The following is a 25,805-nucleotide window of genomic DNA, read 5'->3' on the forward strand; positions in this document are numbered from 1 at the left end:
ACAACATCATTCTATATGGAGAAAAAACTGAAAACAATCACTCTAAAAACTGTAACTAGACAGGGATGCCCACTTTCACTACTTCTATTCAACATCATCCTTGAAGCTTTTGCTAGAGCAATTAGACAGATCAAAGAAAGTAAAGGGACACAAAAAGGAAAAGAACTCAAACTCACTATTTGCCAATGACATGGTTCTACATATAGAGGATCAAAAAAATTCCACCAGAAAATTCTAGAACTAATAAATGAATTCAGCAAAGTAGCAGGATACAAAATCAAAACTCATAAATCTAATGCATTTCTCTTCATAAGTGATGAATCCTCAGAAAGATAAATTAGGAAAACTACCCCGTTCACAATAGTCCCAAAAAACATAAAATATTTGGGAATCCATCTAACAAAAGAGGTGAAAGACCTCTACAATGAAAATTATAGAACACTAAATAAAGAAATTAAAGAAAACCTTAGAAGATGGAAAGATCTTCCATGTTCTTGGATAAGCAGAATTAATATTATTAAAAAGGCCATACTACCAAAAGCCCTAAACAGATTCAATGTGATTTCAATTAAAATCCTAATGACTTTCTTCATAGAAATAGAGAAAGAAATTGTGAAATTCATTTGGAAGAGTAAAAGACCAAAAATAGCCAAAACAATCCTCGCAGGAAGATTGAAGCAGGAAATATCACAATACCAAATCTGTCAACTATACTACAGAGCAATAGTAACAAAAATGACATGATATTGGCACCAAAATAGATAGGTAGACCAATGGTACAGAATAGAGGACACAGAGAGACAAACCCACATAAATACAATTATCTCATATTAGACAGATACCAAAAACACAATGGAGAAAAGATAGCCTCTTTAACAAATGGTGCAGACAAAACTGTACCTCCTTATGCAGTAAAATGAAATTAAGCCCCTATCTCTCACCCTGCACAAAACTCAACTCAAAATGGATCAAGGACCTAGGAATTAACCAGAGACCCTGCACCAAACTGAAGGAAAAGTAGGACCAAATCTTTATCATGTGGGCTTAGGACCAGACTTCCTTAACAAGACTCCCAAAGCACACGAAATAGAAGCAAGAATCAATAAATGGGATAGGTTTAAGTGAAAAAGCTTTTCCTCAGCAAGGGAAACAATCAACGATGTGAAAAGAAAGCCTATAGAGTGGGAGAAAATCTTCACCACATGCAGTTCAGATAGAGCACTAATCTCCCAAATTTTTAAATAACGCAAACAACTTTACACCAAGGATACAAATAACCCAATCAACAAATGGGCTAAGGAAATGAGCAGACACTTCACAGAAGAAGATTTACAATCAATCAACAGACATATAAAAAATGTTCAACATCTCTAGTAATAAGAGAAATGCAAATCAAAACTACCCTAAGATTTCATCTCAACCCAATTAGAATGGCTATTTTCAAGAACACAAGCAACATTAGGTGTTGGGGAAGATGTGGGGGAAAAGTCACATTTGTACATTGTTGGTGGATTGCAAATTGGTGCAGCCCCTCTGAAAAGCAGTATGGAGATTTCTTAGAAAAATTAGAATGGAACAACCATTTGACCCAGCTATCCCACTCCTTGGCCTATACCCAAAGGACTTAAAATCAGCATACTACAGTGACACAGCCACATCAATGTTTATAGCAGTTTAAATAATAATAATTGGATTGTGGAACCAGCCTAGATGCCCTTCATTAGATGAAAGGATAAAGAAACTGTGATACATATACATACAGTGGATTATTATTCAGCCATTAAGAAGAATAAAATTATGGCATTTGTAAGTAAATGCATGGAGTTGGAGAATATCATGCTAAATGAGATAAGACAATCCCAAAAAACAAAGGCAGAGGTTTTCTCTGATAAGTGGTTGATGATACATAATGGAGCCGGGAGGGAGTAAGGGAAGAATGGAGGAAGGATGAATTGTGTAGGGGAAAATGAGGGGGGAAGGTGGAGATAGGGGGAAGGAAAGACAATGAAATGAGAACATCATTATCCTCGGTACATGTATGATTACACAAATGGTGTGACTCTACTTCATGGACAACCAGAGAAATTCATTATGTACAATGAATTTAAAAAAATTTTAAAAAGAAAGTAAAAAAAAATTCCACTTGTGTCAATTTAAGAAGTCTTTATGCTTTGTTATCAGCTCTCCCATAGGTGTACTAAAAGGGAAATGATGGGGTGGAACCTGAAATCTCTTAGTAGCCAAACATTTAAAATGGAGTTCTTATTATTTACATGTTTATTTACATTTTTATTATAGACTTGTACCATGAGTGTTTCATAGTCTAGAAATGAAAAATAAGGAGGTAAATTGGTACTTACCATGAAGGAATAGTGAAGATCTAAATACAACTTATATCATGTGAGATGAGATGACTTTTTTGACAGTGACTCTGAAACAAGCAAAGTTGTGACTATCCTTAAGGTTAATAATAGAAACACAAATGACATGAATTTTCTATCTAGGGTATTGGCAAAACTAAATTATTCAAATGAATAAAGCTTCAAGGTCTTGCATTGGTATTGGTGGGGGAAAGAATAGTAATTTGTTCAGTTGATTAAAATATTGAGTTTTATTTTAGTAGCAGTAAGCAGTTATAAACAAAAAGGTAAAACACTATGAATGATAGCAGAAACTAAAAAATAAAATTAATAAAAGATCCATATTCTATTGAAATTTAGAATAAATCTTAATAACATGCAGGGTTCAAGAACTAAAATAAACCCCTGAACAAATGAACTTTTCGTGATTTTAAATATAAGATTTAATGTCATAAAACAGAGATTATCTCATAATTAACATAAATTTAAAAATTTAAAGTATGTTTTAACAAAAATATGCTAAAGCTATTAAAACATCTCAAAATTTGGCAAAATCTTAAAATTAAAGTACAAATTAAGTAAAATAATCTTTCATTTAGTATGTTATTATTCAGAAACAAAATAACAAGTATGTTGTCAAGTTATGTAGCATTACTACATTTTAGGAAAAAAACTGTGAAAACAAAATGAATGCTTGCAGTAGAGGGACAAGTGACTAAAGAAAATAATGCCCACCTTGTCCTGTATTACATGTATGAATGAGTGAAATAGACCTTTACCTTAGGATTTGTGTATAATGTACATTTAAAATAAGGAATCTTAAACTTCAAAGTATTGTTTATTGTAGATCTCACATATTGTAAAAGCAAATAAATACAAAAATGCATACCTAATTTTATGTTTTATAAACATGGAAAAATGTATGAAGCCATACGTACTACTTTACTTTGTTTTCCAGTGGGAATCACCATCATACACATCCATAAGCAATTAATTAAAAAGAAATAACTATGGGCAATGGCAGAAAGATCAGTAGAGGGAAGGAAGCAGGGGGTGGGACTAGGGGAGGGCAAGGGGAGGTGCTAAGGACTGAATTAGAATAAGATATGTCCCAAGCTTTTATAATTATAACACAATGGATTCTACTGTCATGTATATCTAAAAAGAACCAATAAAATAAATTCTTTAAAAATCCAGAAAATGATGGAAAATAGTAGGAAAAATACTTCTCTATATATTTTGAATTACTTAATTCAAAATTTATTAAGGGGAAAACACACCTTTATAAAGACTACCAGACTGAAATATTCAACAGCCTCTGAAGAAAGCCTTCATAATGGAAATCAGAAAAAGGACAAATAAGTAGTAAAAACATTCAAATCTTTATGTAATATGCTCCTGTATTATTTATGATGTTATGAGTGTACATTTACATACTTTTAAAATATCACAAAATTCATAGGATGAATTTTTGCATGTATAATTGATTCTACATCAAATTAGAAAGGGCAAGAAAAATATTTGGGTGTAAAAATTTTTAAATTTTATTATTTATGAATGAGTTTTGGTATAATCTATAGTGAGCTCTCACTCATGTCCTGTGTGTGGAGGAAGTGGGTAAGCATTGGAGGTATGGGTTGGCTGAAAATAAAAGTTGGAAAAGTAGTATTAAAAATAAAGACAAAAGGTCTTTATTTTTTGTATTCAAAGTGGGGGTGGGGCTTACAGTTGGAACAGACTTGATGGGTCTGACCCTAACAAAGAGAAGAGCCCAAGAACGCTTTATTTATAGTGTAACACATCAAACAGATTCAGCACGGAGCTTCTTCAGGAAAACAGGTTAAGAGTGGAGAAAACAGGTTTTTGGGGACATGGCAGATTACACCCATCTTCAAGTGACTGTGAGTTAAGCAAGGGGCTCAGCATGATCTGGGCTTTCTCCAACTGAGGAATTTTCCTCAGGAATTCCCAGAAAAGCAACCTCCCTCCCTTACAATGGCTCAAACAAATCCATAGTTCATATACAGCTTCCAACAGTGAGCAGATTGACTCAAGTCTCTAGTTTCTGTAGTCATTTAAAGGTGTGCAAAACTCAGACATCTACCGGAACAGTAGTCTAGTTGGTGGAATAAGCAGAAACTTGTTGTCTGAAGAAACATGTAAAATTCCTGCAGGAAATGAAATCAGACAAGAAATAAAAATTATATATTACAACTTAAAAATTTCTAAAAATTTACAAAAGAAAAAACTCTACAGTCATTGACATACAAAAGAATTAGACATCTTTGAATGTAATGAAATGAGAGCTGAAATAGGTGAAAATACTATGATACACAAACGTGACGTATCTATTCTTGTCCTACTTCTTCAAGTTTTCGAAACAGTAATTAGTATAATTGAATAAATGTTGCCATGTGGTTTATGATCACTGAAACTACTAATGCACAATTTTTCAATTAAACTTTTCTTTGGTAGAAATATACTAAATTCTGATGTGTGAATTCACAACCCCCCACCTCATCATTCATTTTAAGCAACTCCTTATACTTCAGTTAATGCATTAAGTGAATACAGTTTCTATTATTTTAGCCTGAGCACAAGATCCACTCAGACTAGGAGATTTCTTAAGTTGTCGTCTTTCGTCATAGATATGTACTCGGCTATTGGATTTTTAAGCTGCTGTAACCAGGAAAACAAAATTATCAAATGATAATTTTGGAGTGATGTTTGAGATAGGATAATTTATACTAAATAAATACAGGTTTAGTGAGTCATTCTCTTTTTCAGATTATGAAAATATAGGTTTTCTTCATTGAGAGATCTTAAATCAGTGTATTTGATTGTTTGGAGTTTGACAAAAATTCTCCCACGTAAAAAAGAATAAACTAATGAATATAAATAAGTATAATGATTTGAAGCCCAAACTGGAAGGAACAATTCATGCTAACCTATTTTGTATTTATAGAACTGTTTTTTATAATTTTATGTAGAATCCAAACTTTGCCTATCACTTTGGTTTTACTGTTCAAGTAGACTTAGAAAGGTAAAAAAATAAATAAATAAAGGCTGAATTGGAGCTTTTATAAAAATAAACCATAGCAATTTACATTGCAGACTCAGAATCACATAAGCAGTATTCCATTTTATCATTTTCCTAAATTTTCCCTTGAAAAAGTCAGATGCTATAGCATAATTTGTTCCTATTTTTGGACTATGTGTCTATAACATCTTGTCAAATAGGCAAAGGTTTAGAAATTTGAATTGTGTAAAAACATTTTCAGTCTCTGGTTGCTGCAACTTCTCATGAAATGTTGCTGCTTTTAATTTCCAGTGACACTTTACAAGTTATTTGCGAAGCTTGCACATTTGAAACAGCATCTCATTAAGTAAACTGCCAGTACTAATATTCTCTATTTATTTGCTATAAATTTTTGCATAAGTAGTAGACTGTAACTCATATTGATTTTTGTGTTTTAAGATGTGAAAGATAAAATAAAATGAATAGGCAGGGTATCAGATATAAAATTTAGTATTTATCATAAATTCAGGAAGAAATTGAATATTATCTTGGTGACATTGAAAGTTCTACTATCCTAGAGAACACTTATGCTATTGCTCTTCACAATTTCTTTCTTCTAAGGTATAGCTTTGATGTGATTGTAAGTTAAAGATATTCTCTTTTTGAAATACAACTTGACCTGGAAGAAATCAAACATTTCCCATGTACCATAGTCTCCAATCATATGTGACCTATTTCTGTATCACTTTTAGTTTGAAGTTATGCAGAAAATCACACTGGAATTGTTTAAAAAGATGATAACCATCTCTTTATGCAAAATCATTTTTGGTGTTACAGTAATCAAAAGTGATTCCAAGCTTGTCACTTAGAAATGAAATAATTGAAAATGCAGATAATGAAAAAAATTACTTGTGAATTCCTTTTACATTTGTTTAATGTATGTATGAGTTTGGTCCTCAAGGACTTATAAAATATCTTTATTTTACAGTTCACAAAGAATGCAGATAATTTTCAACATACTCGTAAAGATTCTACTTTATCAAAGAATAGTCTAAACGTCTGTGATAATTAAACAAAACATTCAGCTTTTCTTAAAATGCTTGTACCAATGGTTATTTTAAAATAATTAAATATGTAATCATACATATACATAGGGTAATACTGTCTGCCATAGTCTACTATCTTTCCTTCCTTCACCCCCTCTCACCCCATTTTCCTCTATATCATCCAAAGTTCCTCTATTCTTCTCTTACCCCTGCCGCACCCCCCATTATGTATCATCATCTACTTTTCAGAGAAAATATTCAGTCTTTTTTATTTCACTTAGCATGATATTCTCCAACTCATCCATATTTTTTATTATCCTGTTATGTGTATATATATATATACACACAGCCAAAAAAACAATTGCCTTTGTAATTTGCTGGGAACTTCTACTGTTCTGTTCCTTCTCTCAGGGAATCTTCCTCTTCAACTCTTTGTGTATCATTCCCTTATTTACCTCCTAGTCTTGCTACATGCTTGCATCTCTTAATAAGATATTGTTTCTTTTTGTTCACTATAAAAATTTATATATTACATAAGTATTATATAATGTATTTACTTCTGCTTTTTTCAACAATGTTTTCCCTCCAATATTATAATGAAATCAATCAACTTCTGTTTCATATCATTTTAATTAATTTCAGGTATTCTAAACTATTTTTTCAGAATCATATTTTGTAGGATCAGTTAAGGTTCTACAATTTACTCATTCTCTGTTCATGAATACTAAACTGTTTGTATTTCTTTGTTTTTCATCCTTTTTCTTGTGGTACATGTCAAAAAAATTTCTCTAAGTTAGATAACAAGGGGTTAAATGGCTACCTATATAACCTGGATAATGTCAATCTAAATTATTTTTAAATACTTAGGTATATAATTATGCAGAGTTGTACAGCAAACAACCCCTTGTTCATGTTCCATTGGTGCTTCCTTCACAAACACTTGATATTAACAGAATTTTATGTTTGTCAGACTTCCATGTATTAAATAATTCCTCTCTATGGATGTATTTTGCATTTCCTTAGTTACTTCATAGGCAGCTCATTTTTTCTCTTTTCTCAAGTATTAAACATTTTTTTGTTGTTGTTGTTTTGGTACCAGAGATTGAATTCAGGGGCACTTAGTCACTGAGCCACAGCTCCAGTTGATTTTTTGTTTTATTAAGAGACAGTGTGTCTCACTGAGGTGCTTAGTGCCTCCCTCAGTTGCTGAGGATGGCTTTGAACTTGGAACCCTCCTGCCTCAACCTCCCAAGCTTCTGGGATTACAGGGGTGTGTCACTGTGCCAGGCTATATTAAATCCTTTGACCATCTTCCTATTTGCTCTTTTACTTTTCATGTTTTCATTTTACTTCATTTTACATATATCTTGTTTTACTTACAGCATTTCTGTATATGGTTTGGACACTGTCTAGATGACATGGGTATTCCAAATACTGTTCAGACATCTGTAGCTCATCTTTTAAATTTACTCAATAAAATCCATGGAACAATGTTATATCTACTGAGGATAGTTTTAGTTACAATTATTTTTAGAAAAATTTTTAAAATATTTATTGTCAAAAAGTTTAACATAATTTCTTCTAGTACTTTTTTAAAATTTCTATAACATTTTAGTTCTAATTTTTTTTTCTTTAAATTTGTGACTTCTCTCTTAGACATATATTTAACCCCTGACCCTCTGTTTCCTTGTTTTTACAGGTTTTCACTTAGACTATTTTGTATTCATGTGTGTATGTGTGTATGCACGTGCATATGTGTGTATGAGAGAAAGAGATACATTGTGTGTTACATGGTGTATAGTATGTGTGTGTGTGTGTGTGTGTGTAGTGCATGACATGTTTATGTTTGGTTTTTATGTGTGATATGAGGTGTATGTGTAGATGATATGGGATGTTGTGTGTTTTATGGATGTGTGTGCGTGTGTGTGTGTGTGTGTGCATGCGTGTGCGCTGTTTATACATTTTAGAATTAAATATATGGGAAAGATATGAAGCCTCCTTGTGTTGTGCTGTTCCAGAGTGCTCAGGTTGTAGTGTGAATTCAGGCTAAAAAGCTGATATAACACCTTGTACAGAGTTGTAGCATTATGTAATATGAAACTTGGTAAACTTTAACATATAATCATTTGCTGATTAAATGAAGGGAAAAAAAAACATATCTAAAGATTTTTGGACTCTATAAATACTGACCATGAAAGTACTCAGCCAGAATTTGTCCTTAGATAGAATGAAATTTTACCAGAATAAAAGCTAATTAACTTGGGTTTATACAAAGGAAAATACAAAACCTATAATCAAAGTGCAAATCAAAATTGCTCAAAATTGCTTTAAATAGCAAATTATATTTTAAATTAAAATTAATATGCACACAAAACTCACCAGATATCCACACCATTATCATCTCTGACTGAGTTTTTATTGTCATATTGGTCAAATTCAGGGAGAGGTTTTATGCATTCCATGTGGAAAAGAATGTATGACCTGGTTCAACATAAAAGACATTTCTCTTATCACATAATGAGAAAATATTGAAATGCCTCTTTCATTATGAGTATGGTATATGGGAAAATATAAACATTATTGTGACTTCCAGAATTAGACATATACCAGAAATAGAATCATACATTAATATGATTTTCTATTTTGTTATATATAATATTTTTGTTCCTTTAATCTCTTACCTCAAGCTTCCCCAACTTTCCATCACTATAGTCTTTCAGATATGGTATACAAAGACATCTTCAATGTAAAATGCTGAAAGAACTCTAGAATATTAGCAATCACCATGTCATCACTTAATATGAAATTCTGAGGGTAAATTTTAACCTTTTCATCTTCTAAATTGTAACTTGTCTTATTAAAAACAGTTTCTTCCTTTTTTTCTTTCCTGATTAACACTCTTGTTGTTATTTAAAATAAGAAAATGTATCACATCAAACAATCCCAAGATCCTCACCCTGTACTTTCAGAACACAACAGGACAAGTGAAAGTGATATTATCACAAAGAGTGACTGCTTATATTCATTTATTATGCAAAATGACCCTGATGATCAGTTTCTTATTGAAAACTGTAAAAGGAGAAAAGGTTCAGAATGTCATAAAAATGAAAAAAAAGTATTTTCATGAATTCATTGACCTTTCCATTAATATCATAACACAGCATAATCACTAAGGCTTTTAAATTAGCAAGGTAGCTCAGTACAAAAGGATGGCTTGAGAAATCTCAGGGGCTTGTGTTGCCAGAACAAGGCTCTGACACTAAAAGTAAAAGGGTAAATGAGAATCATGTTTAGCGATGACCTTTAGGTCCCACAGCTGCTTATCACGTACCTTGTCTTTTTGCCTTACTGTTGCACTTTAGCTTATTAAAATTAATTGTGTTCTATTTTAGATGTTAAGAATTTTTAGTTCACAACCTTTGCTGTTGAATATATGGTAGTGTGTTTTTCTTTCTGTCATTGTTGACATATGATGATGATAATTCCAATTATATGATATAAATAAATATAATAAGTAAAAGAGAGCTTGTAATTTTTGTTAAAAATTATAATGAACTATAAAATGAATAAGAACTGAAAAGTCACAAGTTCCAAAAAGGAAAGAATTTTGGTGTAGGAAAATGAAATAAACAAAGTTTATACAACAAATATATTTCCTACAATTGCATTTAAATGAATTTTTATATATTTGAAATTCTTTTTCCCATTGATATATACCATATTCCCAGAGAAAAGTCTTTGCCTATTTCATTAACATTAATAGAAATATTTTGTAGTTTATTTCTTGATGTTGCTACCCACAGGTAAGTATATGGTTATTGGGAAATATAGTATTGGATCTCTAGTGTAAATGGACAGTGTGCTTAATTCTTTATAAGGAAATGACTAGCCCCTCATTCACCCATCTTATCAGATGAAGCTTTGATATTTAGCACCTGTTTATCTGTATTTCTTCTAACCATATACTAACAACTATATGCTAAATGGACCAATGAGATTTTTTCAAAGATAAAGTTTGTTGATAAGAGATGAATATATTGGTTTGAACTGTATCTCTCTCTCTCTCACACACACACACACACACACACACACACACACACACACACACATATATATATATATATACATACATTTGCTCTGCATATATATGATGTAAGGAACTAATTATTTAATACTTTCAATATTTATAGTAGTTAGGAATCATATTTATTTTTATTTTACCTGTCAAGAAATTAGTCAAGCAAGTTTTGTTCCATGAAAAAATGCTGACTTGGGAGTTGGGAGACAATTTTCCTTCTAACTCAGTATAGCTTTAAGAATATGAGTGAGCTCATAAAAGAAAATGAACTCAGCAAGCATAATCAGAGACTCTAAGGGAACCAAAGGCATGTTTACTTCACAGTCAGTAGGTGGCAGAGTTGGAACTGAACCCCAAACATTCTGATAGCAAAGACTGATTCTTAAACTCTACACTTCCTCCAAACTGTCATTGTTAATTTATGAGTCACACTATATAATTCTGTTTGCTTCAAACTAAAAACCAAATTTATTAAGAGAATTTTTTGTTTTTATCAAAAACAATCCTTCTGTAGCGGGGCTGCATCTTCAAACACATAACACTAAAGTCTTAATATAACTGACATAGAATTTACATACTTTTAGATAGAAGAAACAAGAGAAAAATGAAACCAGCAAGATGTAGAGAATATAATATCATGATATAGAATGACATGGGAGTTTAGTATTGATAGTATAGTTAGAACAAAAAACTTAAAATATGACATTTAAGCTGATTTCAAAAAACCAGGGAATGCACTCTGAAGCACAAGAAGGAAATAATAATTGGGCGAAAGATTGAGCAGTTGCAAAGCCCCTGAGCTGAGAAATCAGAATTTGGAAAGTTCAAGGAACTGAAAGGACTATGAGCAAGTAAATTAGGAAGACAGAGAATAAACTGAGGTTGGAAATGTAGGCAGATACTTCAAGAACATGACAAGGCATTTGATTTTATTCCAATGTACTTTGGAAAACTGAAAGGTTTTGATTATTTCATTAAAACTATTTAACATTTACTATGAGTAAGACATAGTGCTGAAGTTACATAAAGGATAAAGAATACTGGTATTGGAAGAGAGTAAAATGCTTTAATAGGGCTTTTAGGATAGAGTACATTAAGAAAATAAGAATTGAGAATAAACTTGAAGCTGGGGTTATGGAGATATGGGGATTACAGGCAACAGGAAAGCCCAATGCAGAACTATCAAATGAGAGGATACATAAGATGTACTCTGAGATTAGCAAACAAGTCTGCCATTTCTAGAGTAGTAGAAAGGGGAAGTAACAAATGAAGAAGTTAGAGGGTAATGAGAGAAGGAAGAACAGTGGGTAAGGTAAGTATAAGTAATTAGCAAAGATTAGGCTTTAACTCTGTCATGGAGAACTATTAGCAAGGTTAGAAGGAAAAGGTAAAATAGTCTGATATTTTTAAAGGTTACACTGATCACTGAGAAGGAGAAGGCAGAGACAGAAGACTGGTTAGGACTTGAGAATCTGGTCTCAATGAAGGTGACTAAGAGCTGTCCAATTTTTAGCAATTGAAGATTGACTCCAAGGCATTTTGTCATAATTTAATGCAGACTATGAAAAAAAGAAAGAGGTCTGGATTAATATCATTATTATGTTAAAAACCAAAAATTTTTCCATTAACTTAGTTACAAAAAATATATACTCAAGGAAGATTAAGCAGTTCATGCAAGACAAAGAGTTTGGTTTGGGCACGTTAATTCTGAAATATTTGTTAGATATTTCAAGAATATGTAAATTATGAGATACCTACTTCTGTCGCAGGAAACTATTAAATGAATTGGTGGTTATATGAACTCAGGTGAGCAATCATGAGGAGATACAAATCTGACAGTTTCTAACATACAGATGTTATTAGAAGCTGTACAGTAATTGAGATATTTCTCTAAGGGAGTGACTTCCAATAGAAAATGAAAATCCTGGGGACTCCTTCAGAAAGAAAGAGAGAGCAGCAAAGGAGATTGGGTGAAGTTACCAGTGAGGTCAAAAGAAATCCAAAAGTAAGAAGGATCATAAAAGAAAAATGTATTATGAAGAATGCAATAAAAATCAAAAGACAAAGCAAGCTGAGAATTTGAAAAAGACCATCCAATTTTGTAGCATGAAGTCCTGCAGTGACCATTATAAGAAACCATTTTATGAAGTCTTAGAATTTATTTTAGAGAATGTGAAGAGAGAAATTGGAAGCAACACAGGGAGAAAGAATGATATTTTCCAAGAGTTTTGTTTCAAACAGAGGCAAAAAATAAGAAGATAACAGATGGAAAATTTTGGAATAAAATATCTTTTTTTTCTTATATTTGCAAATAGGTGAATTATAGTGAACTAAGAGGTTTATATAATGATTGAGAATGCATTGAAGGAGTAATTCAATGATAGGAAAGTGGGGTGAATTTCCAGAGAGATATTTTTGGTAGGGAGAGGGGATGATAGTTGATATAAGTTATGTGAGCCTGATTGACTTTAGAGAGAGTAGCTGTCAGATTACATAGACATGGGTTTTGGTAGGCAGGTGGATGTAATGATGGGGTTTAAGCTAAATTCTACACAGTTGTCTTCAGTTTTTACAAAGAATCAAAGTCATTAATAAAAATGATTTTATGGAAAAGGCATTTGAGGTATAAGGAGGAAAGAGACAGTATAAAATTCCCACTTATGAAATTAGGAGAGTGAATAGCATAAGAAATTAATGCATGAAGATGAACAATCTCAAGAGTTTGCTTCAAGTTTATAATCATTACTATAAAATGAGACCAGTCATCACAGTTGTATATTTCTTTCCATCCACATTTAGCGAATTGATAAAAACATGGAATAAGTGGAAAGGTTGATCTAGTTGGGGAATGGTTTTGTAAAGAGGAACAAAAATGCAAGAGAGGAGTAAGAATGTAGAGTGTATGAAAAAGTGACTTTTTTTTTTCCTTTGGTGCTGAGGCTCAAACCCAGGACCTCGTGCTTGCAAGACAAGCACTCTACCAGCTGAGCTATCTCCCCAGCCCTGCAAAAGTGATTCTAATGACTGATTATGAACTTAATTCAGGTTATCAAGAAAGAGAACATGAGGGAATGAGGGAAGTGAAAATGTTTAATTTGGAATGAAAAGACTTTTAAAATATTTAGATAGACTGAGAAACAATGTAGTGATGGGAAAACCAGTACATCAAAAAAAAAAAAAAAATCTGAAGGGTTTGATATTATATGTAATACAATTTCCAGCGAATGCTACTGAACGTGACTGAGAGAGACCAAAGAATGAAATAAGTAGAGGAAGGAATTCACAAGACTGAATGGTCAGGTGTTATAAAGAGAAACTACTATAAAATCAATGATTAAAATTCACTGGAGCATTGAAGAGCCCATCAGTTTGGCTTTAAAATGATTGTTTTCAAGAATAATAGAATAGTAGCAATGGAATGGAGAAGACATTAGAATGCAGGAGTGGTGGGGTGATCTGGAGTCCAGCAGTTTCCATTGAGCACTGATTAAAAATTAAGTCCTGATTGAATCAAGGCAGATAAAAATGCACTCTTATGGGTCAGAGCATTTGGAATGTCTGGAAATCCCTCTTGACTCCTGTCAATGGAGAGTAGAAATCCTGAGGTTTCAAGCTCTTAGTTTCAGGGGTTGGGGTTCTCTTTGAGTGCACATACTTTGAGAAGTGGTCTTATCCAAGTGTGTATGGACTGCATGACCCCTGTTGATGGGGATGAGGAATGTGGTATTAAATCTGGTGGCATACCAAGTTAGACATCATAAGGATCTTATAAGTGCAGAGGCCTGCAGTTTATGCAGATCCCACCCAATCAGCAGAAGCAGAGAACCAAATTTCATTTCAAACTCAGTTTTGCTACTTTTATACAATATAATAGGAATTTATTTAATTTTTGTCAAATATAAACTACCTACCCAATAGAGGACAGATTGGAGCTGAAAAGGAAGAGAGAAAGTAGAGAGAGATTATTGCATTTGTCTGAATGATGGCTTAGATTATGGTGCTAAAATGAAAATAGAAAATGATGGGTTGATTATTTATATGGGCATTCCTTTCTTTCCGTAGTAGAGCAGGACCCAATAGATGATCGTGCAAACTGAAATTGTACATACTGATGTTAAATAGGATAGTTCATTATTACTCTGTCAACCTTTAAAAATGTTCATCAAAACGAACACTCTCATATTATCAGTTATAAGTGAAAAAGGAAATAAAAAAAAACTAACATACACACAGAGTAATTTAAAACTTAGAAACATTGAAAATATTTATTTGTCAAAGATAGTACTACGAATAGTGTTTGTCGTTTCATAGTATGACTTTTGACATTGAGGGAATATCTACTATAAACTCTGTTAAATTATCATATTCTCTTCTAAATTTATATCAGCATGCAACATTTTATCCTTTGCACTTTCATTGTTATGATTCATCTCTTAAAGTTTTTCTAATGTGAAGTTTTTTCACTGGTGCCACCTCTTCTGGGATAATTTTATCTTTTTTTATCACAACCAACTTCCTCCTTTTTGTCAATAAATTCATCTGTACTAAATTCCTCTGACTGCACATCCATAATCTCTCTGACAATGCAATGTCAACATTCCTCATCAGCATCTCTTTCATAATTTGTTATATTTAATTTTACTTTCAGCACTACCACTTTTCATTTCTTTGCTTCATTTTTCTCTTTATTAGCAATTTTTCCATTATCGATTAAAATAATATCATATAGGTTTATCAGTAGGAGCCAAGGAGGCAACACAACTGTATGCTTTGCTGTCTGGGTGTGAACTGACTAACAAATGTCACTGACTGGTCACTGACACTGAAAGATGCTGACTGATTAGTCACTCAATATGAGGCATATCATGATTTATGTACCAACTTGTGAACTAAAAAGCTAGCAGCAAAGTTTATAAAATTACTCATGGCTATTAAGCCGTGGTAAGTAAGCTCATGCATATCAGAACCATGCACTTCAGAGAATGTCTGGACATACATGTCTATGTGTGTGCGAGTATTGTGCATATTTTATAGCTGCTACTGTTGTTAAAACCAGTAGTATAACTGAAATGGAAAAGTCTGGGCAAAGTTGGGATTAAACTATCAAATTCTGTTTGGGGATAGTAAGAAAGTAATAAACAATAGTAGAAATACTGAGATAAAAATAAAAATCTAGATGTCTGAAAATGTTGTTTGAATAACTAAAATTAATTCAGATACAATTTAAAGGAAGTTTCCTGGGAAGAGAGTGGAAATAGAAGAATGTCAGTAGTGAATGCAAGAAACTGAAAATATTAGAAATCTATTTAAGGAGCAGAAGCTAGCAAAGAAGCTGAGAGGTATTATTCAGGGAGGCAGAAGAATAAACAAGAGGAAGAATATTTTAAGAAATCACAGAAATAAATGAAGCAGAGTTCCTTCCCTTAAGGTGCTCTAGTGGGAATGACAATCATACACTTTCACACAATTCTTACAATTTTTATAACAGGATTATATTCTAGCTATCATTCCATAACAAATTAACATAATTGAATTTTTGTACTTTTCACTCAAAGATCACCAAGTATTGACGCTGGGTATTTCTATCAACTTTGTGCTCACATATGAGACAATGTGTAGAGGGACTGAAATCTATGTGTAAAAATACACAAAACCCAGAAACACTTTAAAGAAGAGAGAAGTCTATGACAATATATAGCATTTCCATCATATTTTAAAGATCAGAAAAGATTTTGAAAACCTTTAAGGGCTATAAGCACAGAAACACAAATTTTATGCATACTGTATGAAGTCAGGTTAGCTTCTAAAATATGAATTTATTTATTGTCTCCAATTTTAAAAACTCCAATAGACATATACATGTGTGTGTGCAGGTGCGTGTATCTCACCACATACCAAGAAACTGAGTACTCTTCTGGATATCATGTAAAATTTAATTCTATTTCTTCAATATGTTTATTTTGTTTTTGAGATTTTCTTGGTTGGGCACCTTGTGTGATTGCTATAACACTCCAGAATCCATTTCTGCATACAATAAATCTAGAGGAAGAAAAAGTCTCAACTTCCCCTCATATTTTACTGAGTTAATTTCATAATAGGTCATCATCAGAGGTAAGCTGTACAGAAATTGGCTTTAGGCAGGATCCTGAATCATTCACAAACAAGGGAGATGAGGTTTCTGTTTTAAAAGTTCTACATTTGGAGAACTGTGACCTCACGTGCATGGTTGCTTCATCATAAGAGTTAGGTAGAATGCGTGTTAAATTAATTATTCCACAACATTCTCTATAATTGAACACATGGCTTCACCTTAAGCTGTACCATTAATTACCACGTGATGAAATGCTGTGACAGAGTGTCACTTATAAAATGGTTGTGCATGACTTAAGCATCTCTCTACTGTTTTCTTGATTCAAACTCCTTTTTGTTACATTCATGTTTTAGTCAGCTGTTTCCCTGCTGTTCCTAAATGATCTGACCAAAACAACTGTAAAGGAGGAAAGGTTTATTGAGGGCTCACAGTTTCAGAGGTCTTAGTCCATAGAAGACTGGCTTCATTCCTTGGGGTTCCAGGTGAGGCAGAAAATCATGGCGGAAGAGGGTGGTGGAGGAAAGCAGCTCACATCATCAGGAAGCAGAGGGAGGGAGATAGACTCCACTCTCCAGATACAAAATATATACCTGAAAGCCATGCTCCAATTTCTACCTCCTCTAGCCACACCCTACCACTTCATTTAATCCCATCAAGGATTAATTCACTGTTTGGGTTAAGACTCCTACAACCCAGTCATTTCTCCTCTGAAACTTCCTGCATGGTCTCACGTGTGAGCTTTCTGGGGGACACATCACATCCAAACCACAACAATTCACAGTAAACTTCAAGTCCTCCAACCCCTTCTTCATCCCTTCACATACTGCTATTTGTTCCATCTACCTATAAAACAATTTTTCTTTATGTCAGTTCCTCACCAGCTATTTAAGTTTCTCTCTCACTGCAATTTTTACATCTCCTCCAAAGCAATTATGAAAAACAATGAACTAATGTTCATGTAGCCATTTGATCAATATTTGTATAACCTGATTTATTTTAAGCCTCCTGAGGGCAAGGAATTGTCTATGTTCAGTGCTGTGTGCTCCTTTCTATCACAGGATGGTTGGCACATAATTCACATACATTTGTGGAAAGGAGAAAAAAGGGAAGGCAGGGAGGGAGAGAGGGAGGAAGCAGCATTGATTTGACATCCTACTGACCCTACTGCCTTCAGGGATGGTGGGAAGATCACCCTTAAAATGGCAATGTACTAAAGCCAGATGTTAGATTGTTCTGCCATATGTCCTCATAGCACCCAATTCTACTCATCTCCTCCAGTGCATTTTATGTTTGTGCAGAAGGAAATTAGCCCAGCGTCATTTACCAATTTATTTCCAAGGCCTAGCACCGTGTCTGACAAAAAAATAAATAAATATGGTGAATTGATTTGAATTAGTAATAAAATGTGATTTATAATCTTTTGTTAACTAGGTGATTAAACTGCCTTCTCTGAAATGAAATTCTCAGTTAAATATTATTCTTTGGCCTCTTAATCACACGGGCTCTCATACTTTGTATTGGTTGATTGAATAAATGATGGGTGCTGTGCATTCATTCATTGCTGCTGCCAAAATCATCAAACTGCCCTTTTACCCACTCTTTGCTTCTTGAACCTTCAGAAAGAAGTACACACAGAACAGCTTAATCAAGTTTCCACATAAGAAAATGGGGACTTAATTTGGCATCTTTGTGCATATAAACAAGTAGGTTCTTTTAATCTACTTTTCCTTCATCTGACACATAAACTTTGATAAATGGAGCAGTAATTTTAGGAGATTATGACATTCATTATCCTTTTTGCTTATCTTTCATAGCAGGCTTTTTTCCTTTTTCAAGAGATTTTCCTTGTGGCAAGGCTGTTTATTTCTCACAGAGTTCTTTTAAAGCAAATGTCATGTGGGGATAGCACCAGGTAACCTTAAAGCAAGGCTTTTTTTACCACAGCTTTATTTTATGGAGTGCTTTTCGCGGTAAAGCCATCCCCAAGCACTGTCAAAATTGGAAACAAAACAGAAGTCACACAGTCAGAAAAATCAATGATCTTTCAAATAATCCAAGATTAAATCAAATCAAACTAGCTTTAAGCTTAAACTCTAAAGTGGGCAGGAGTTGGCTCACCTGAGAAGCCCATAAAGACCAAATTCTGTACATTTGGGTTGTAATGGGAGGTATCCTTTGGGTAATAATTAATGATTTATCCAAAGCCTAGGAAACATGTAGAAATCAAATGACAGAGCAAATGTTGAAAAAAATATACTAGACCAAACTAACAATTTGAATTAGAAACAATATAGAATCTAAATACATTTGACAATCAACTGGATCATGAGCCTTGTTCTTGAATAGAGAGTTATAAAGATTGCCTCAGTCATAAAGAGCTTCAACTTTCATCACTCAGAAACAGACTTGCTCTACATAGGATGAAAAAAAAAAAAAAAAAAAAAAAAACACCAAGAAGGAAGAACATTACTGAAAGCTACAGATTCATTCATATGGTATAGACCTCTCTGAAACCAGTAAAATAGAGATTTTTAGTATTCATTCTACCTTTACAGCTAAATGTATTTACCACATAATTCAGAGGAATTTTAAAAATACATATTGGCAATATGCACTGAATCTTTTTTAACTTTATAGCTAGTCAAGCATTTGATCTGCTTTAAATTAATGCAGGTCACTGGTAATTTAATTTTAAAACAAGTAGACTATGTCTACTAATATATTTTGCTTCCAATGGTATTTTCTATAATATTATGATATCATGACATATAACTGATTTCATGTGTGTTTATATCATATCAAAAAAATCCACGAAAATATAAATAGAAGTATTTATTTTCATGATATCATTTAATGCCAGCATCAATAATTCTGTATTTTTCATTTTGTATATCTTTTTATTTATTAATACTTTCTCCTGAGTTAGTATATTCTTTTCAGTGAAGACGTGAATTTGTTGACTGACTTTATGTAGAACTAAGTAACATCTTTAGAGAGTAAATTTTATAAAATAAACTTACTATAAGAAAGCAATATATATATGTATATATATATATATATTTTTTTTTTTTTCTTTTTTTTTGGTCAGGCTGAATAATGGCTGCCCCATGATGTCCAAATCTTAGTCCCTGGTATCTATAAATATATTAGTTTAGAAAGCAAAAGTACTTAAGACTCTCATTGGAGAGATCATTCTTGAGTATCCAGGTAGGCCCAATTTAATTACAAGTGTTCTTATAAGATGAGGCCAGGATTGTGAGAGATAGAAATTGGAAGATGCCATATTGCTGACTTTGGTGGTGGCAGAAAGCACCTGAGGCCAAGGAATGCAAATACCTGGCCTCTTTAAAAGTTCGAAAACACAAGGAAACAGATTGTCCCTTCAAGACCTCAGGAACAATGCAATTCTGCTGATAGTGAATCAAGTTAAATGAAACTGATTTCAGCTTTCTGACCTCCTGAATATAATGAATTTATGTTGTTATTAAAACAATAAACTGTGGTAATTTCCTGCAGTTTCAATAGAAAGTTACAGTTTTATGTTTAATAAAAATAATTTAAAATAATACAGTATCAGTGGTATGCTTGCTATATGTTAGGCATTGCATTTAGCACTTTTCATGAGCTATCTCATTTCATCTATTTAATAATGCTGAGATACCTACTATTACTAATTACTATTCTTATTTTACAGGAACATGAGATATATCTAATTGAGGGAGAAATTGTATTTAATACCAGCAAAATTAATAAGTGAAGAGATGGGATTTGTGCCCATAATAATCTAACTCTTCCCTGAAAAATAATTTGAAAGTAGAAGAAAATTCTGATGATCTCGTCTTATCCTAAATACATTTGGCTCTTTTATTAATTCTATACATTTTTTCTTAGAACTATTCTTGTGAAAAATATGTCCTGACCAAGAGGATTGCATGACTCATTACAGGGAACTGAATATAGCTCCCTTTTTATTAAAACACAGTCCACAGGAGACAGTCAGACACAGTGGGTGTCTCAGAACAATCATCCCTTCTTTTGTCAATGTTTGTCTTCCAGGCAAGTACCACACTGGAGCCATATGATACTTCAGCCCTGGATATGGTTGATTCACTCATGGGACTCTGCATCAAAACTATTCAGACAGTTGCTATTTCTAGGAATTCAAATTTTATGGTAAATGATGTCCTTCATCTCTCCTGGACTGAATGTTCCTGATGCATGGACACTCAGGGGTACTTAATGGTTTTCCCATAAGGACCACAGAAATAGAGAAGACTCTTCTGCAAAAAGTAAGAAAATAATTGAATGTATATATAAATAAATAGTTTAGATAGGTGGAGAAAGCACTAAATTTGTTTTACTAAATGGGCTCTTCCACTTAGATTGTTTGAGATGCCTTCATGACTCTACAGAAAATTTTTTAGGTAATTTTGCTTCAGTGAGTTTATGTTTCTCATAAAAAAATTAGGTTTATATTAAGTATTGTGTCAAATTCTAGACACAATAATAAACCATCCTTGCCTTCAAAGAACTTATTTTTTATGTAGTTGATTAAGACACAATTTGAAAAGTCAATATTTGATGTAACACAACGAAAATGGCCCTTACTAAGAAACTTTAAGCCACCAATATGAAACTGTGAAATATCAGAAAACCCACCTTTAATTCTTGCCAATTGTCATTTTCCCATGTTGCTTTCCTTAACGAAGATATTCAGGGTACAATTCTAGGACAAAACATGCACCACGCCTCCTACTCTGTGCCATAACTTATTCCCAACGTAATATAGTCAATCATATTCACTCATCAGTTTTCCAATTATATTTCTCCTATTTGATTAATTTCCTCATTAGTGTAATAATTGATCATAAAAAATCATTTTCTTACCTCATTACCACAACATAAAACTTCTGCTTCTTCCTTATCATTATCTTCCTGTTCAGCCTCTAATCAATTTACCCTGAAAATAAATGTCCTAGAAAGACTGACTTCATATATTTAAAAAACCCACAAATGATTTGTCATTTTGTTCCATTTTCTATGATTGTTTTATGGCCATCATGACTCTTTCCTCAATTTCTCCTTCTCCAGGTTTATATTTTCAATGTGCTCTTCCTTCCAAGACAAAGGGTGAAGTTTGAGACTAAATTTCAGCTTCAGGCTTAAAATATCATGATGTGTTCCTGTGGACTGATGAAAAGAAAATCCTCGTCCTTTATGTTTTCAGTTTCAGCTGTTCTTGGTCCCATCAGCAAAACCAACATTTTTCCACAAAGGGGTTGTAAACACGTTTCCAAGCTGATGGTTGTAATCTTCCTCTCTCTGCGCTTTTACTAATTTACTTTCAATTCAACTGTACCTATTGCACTGTATCCCTCATTTAGATCACACATCATGGGCTGGTTTACATCCACCTCATCTGTTCCAATGTTTTCTCCACAACTGATTCAACTGTATTTATGAGCAGATATTGCCTTTATTTATCAATAGAGATCTACCAATTTACAAAATGGAATATCATAGGAAGCAACAATTATTCTAACAGAACACTGTTTTTCTAAGATTATGGCAGTTTTCCAGATTATTCTGTCTTGCCTTTTCTGCTTTATCTTTCCTTAATCTCTCCTTGCCTCTCATCTGTTCTTACAAACCACCTTAAAATGTGTCCACATAAAGCAACACCTGGAATAGGAGGTTATTCTAAACATTTATTTCTCTTTTTGTAAATAAGACCAAATCAAATCTTGTCTGTGATTCCTTTATATAAAACAAAACTTTATGGTCTGTGTATAAATGAAACATCTTGTTTTTAAGAAAATGCTTTATTATATTATACAAGAAAGTAATATGGTGCTTGATTTTCTTGGTTTAAGTTCGAGTGTATTTTTAATGTTACTTTAGCTTCTCTGCACAATGTCTTTCCCATCACATATTGGAATGTACTTCAACATCTGGATTACATTATTATATCTGCATGAACAGTATAGTTTTGGGTGTAGTAGTGACTGGTTGGGGAGAGACTAGGCTTGCAAGATTTTGAGCCCATCTCATATATGTAAACTATGTTTGTATAATGGACAAGCCAAAAGATAAATTTTGTATACAATGGGTGGTCCTTAAAAGATAACTTACATAGTGGTTACCTTGCTCAGTAAGGAAATTAGAGGTGGGAAGTAAAGTATTGATTAGCATTAATTTTCTGGCCAATTTCTATTTAAATTCACACTACTTTAACCTCCACAAATTGAGCTTCAACTTGAAGCAAATGATGATGTTAATGTGAACATATATATGCCTATGATACAGCAACTCTACTCCTAAGTATATTTCCAAAGGAAGCACATTCATATGTCAACCAAAAAATGAATTCTAAGCATCTCTATTTAGAATAGCCCCAAACTTAAACTACCTAAATTCCCACTGAGAGTAGAAATTATGATTTATAGAATGAAATACTCTATAGTAGTAAGAATAACAATGAACAATCCACTACTACACTCAATAATATGGAAAAATTACAGATACCTAATATTGAATAAAAAATGTCACACATAAGAATACATATATCTTGTTTGAATCCCTTCATATTGAGTTTTAAAAAAGAAAGTAGCCTCGCTTTATGTCTGAAAACTATATAACAGTCCTTGGGGAAGTTACTTGCTGATTTGGAGGTATCAAGAGGAGGCTCTGGATGTGTTTCAGATGTGGCTGATAATATTCTGGTTCTTTGATCTGAACTACTGCTCATTTGAGTGTGTTCAGTTAGTGAAAATTTATCTAGTTGTACAATATTTGCATGATTATATAAATGTATGTATAGTTTCACTGTATTACAATAAGATTTTTAAAAATACTAGTGAAAAGATAGAATCTGCAGATTCTAATATATTAGAATTAAATATTTTCATAGGTTTATTTTGATTCTGTGTAGCAAAACTATAAAGTACTTAATCTATTTTTCCATTTTCGAGGTGCATGTCAAGTTTTATAACTATTATGTCATATCATTCACTTCATATAATTCTTATATGTTTCAAGAAAAAATTATGGGCATTTTTTTCAGACAATGATTTAAAATGTCACTGCATGCCAAGACCACTACTATCTGCTCTGCATAAAATGCTCTTACTCATTTTTGAAGACCTACCTCAGTTTTCATTTGCTCTGTGCAAAACTTATTCCTATGCACCACAGAGCAGAAACTACTTCTCGCTTGGTACACTGCATAAGATGTTATTACCTCTGAAACAGCTTTTAAGGCATTGTGTGGGGATGAGCTCTTCACAGATCTGACTTCCTACAAGATTGTGAGTTTCCCATAGCAAGGATATCCCTTTATGCATTCTGGTTTCACAGGACTTAGAAAATATATATCACATATGCAGAAATCACTTCAAAAATTTGAAAACTATATGGAAAATATGACAAAACACTCCCAAATTAAGCTGTATTAGCAAGAAACAAAACATTGCCATCAGACCTTTGGTGGCTCTTTAATATTCGATTTTTATTTTCCTATTGTTCTCATATCATCAGTCCACAGAGATAGAATTTCTGGAAAGCAATGGTAAAGAAAAATTGAGGCTGTGCTGTAGAATGGATGCTGTGGAAGATAATGCTTGTCAAGTTATATGTTGTCTTCTATGTTATTACTCACACACAACACCATCTCTGACTTCAGTCATTGCAATACTTAACCTCTTCCTGATGACAGACTTATCTTAATCTTCTGAATATTTTAAATAATGGTATTAAAAATATCTTCCTCTGTGCATTTTCACGTTTTAAAAAAAGACAGTATAAATTGTAATCCCTCTCTAGCAAATGTTCAAGACCTTACTGAATTTATTTTATACAAAAGATAGCCCCTTGAGTGAATCTGGAAATAAAAGCCATTTGCAAGTTAACTCCACTTCACTTCAAGGGATAAAAAGCTTTTAAATTATTAAGTTAGGATTAAGTAGTGGTATCTAAAAGGGAAGACATACAGGGTGTGTTTCAATAAAAAATGAAGAAAGAAATATTTACAGAAACTAATAATAATATAAATAGCTAGATCCTGTTGATTGTTCTTTCTCTCACATTTTACATTACTGATTTCTCTTAATTCTCAAACCTAAATATTTCAGGGCCTGAATCTTTAATGATGAATGTGTGGCCACATGTTGACAGGTCAAGCATCACAAGAATATTTGATGTAGTGTGACTGTAGTTCTTCAAACTGAGACGTACAACTTCTGTAATTCCTATTTTTAAAAATTTCATCTTTTTAAAAAGCATTTATGAAAATATCTTATATGGATTTTTAAAAGCAGTGAGGGATAGGAGGCATGAAAATAAAATATGTAATACACATACTATGTACAAACACAAATGTGCAGAATAAAAAAAGATTAGTGTGACAAAATAATGTTAAATGGTGACTCATTGTCATGACGACTTATATATACCTGAAGAGTTTTTCTGTAGTGTTTGTCTTTGGCCTATTGATAACATATACACTATGTTTCTTAAAAATTACTAATTTTGCTAGTGACATGTTAATAATGTACAGGACTTAGGAAAAAAATCACCTTAGATTTTGAAAAATATGTATGATTTAAAATTGAGGTTATTTGTATACAGTTTAGGAAATAAATTTTTCCAAGGTTCAGAACTCAATTAGTAGAAACTATGATCTTGTGCCCAATTTTTGTGGAGGCATGAGAAAGTGAGTAAACTGAATGAAATGAAAAACTATACATTGGAGCTCTAAATTTTGGGATCGGACAAAAACAAGATGCAATTATTTTGGGCCAGATTTTTAAAGGGTTATAAACCCAAAGAATGAAAGCCATATACTAATAAGAAGTATCATATTGCTTATCTTGAGTATTACTTTACATCTTCTCTTTTCCTAGGAGCAAACTGTTTGGCTTTTTGATTTTCTGCCAGATAATACAAACAGTTAATTTAAATTGATATAGAAACTAATCATGTTAGAAAAAGATCATCCAAAGTTGGAGTATTCCAGGAACTTTCGCCTTGGGGACTAGGATTACAGCTTGGAAGTAAAGGATGGAATTAAGAAGCCTGGAATTACTCTTCAATTCAATTATTCAATGAAAAGTATTGAATTTGGAGATATCCTTTTCTCTCTGAACCAAGTGAAGGCAATACATATATAAGATTTTTATTTTCTGAGTAGTTTAACAACTTCAAAAAAGGATCT

The 25,805-nt window shown here is 32.7% G+C and overlaps 1 long non-coding RNA gene across 3 annotated transcripts in view; it reads right to left on the minus strand.

The window, feature by feature from the left end:
- The window catches only part of LOC306659125, a 117,338-nt gene extending 95,531 nt beyond the window's left edge, over window positions 1-21,807 (minus strand). For all 3 annotated transcript variants that reach the window (XR_013763217.1, XR_013763218.1, XR_013763219.1), the window contains exon 1: window positions 21,482-21,807. This is a non-coding gene — a long non-coding RNA (uncharacterized lncRNA). The remainder of the gene's footprint in view (window positions 1-21,481) is intronic.
- Between the last annotated feature and the right edge of the window lie 3,998 nt (window positions 21,808-25,805).

The sequence above is a fragment of the Sciurus vulgaris genome, assembly GCF_902686455.1.
Source record: "Sciurus vulgaris genome assembly, chromosome: 4".
Lineage (NCBI taxonomy): Eukaryota > Metazoa > Chordata > Mammalia > Rodentia > Sciuridae > Sciurus > Sciurus vulgaris.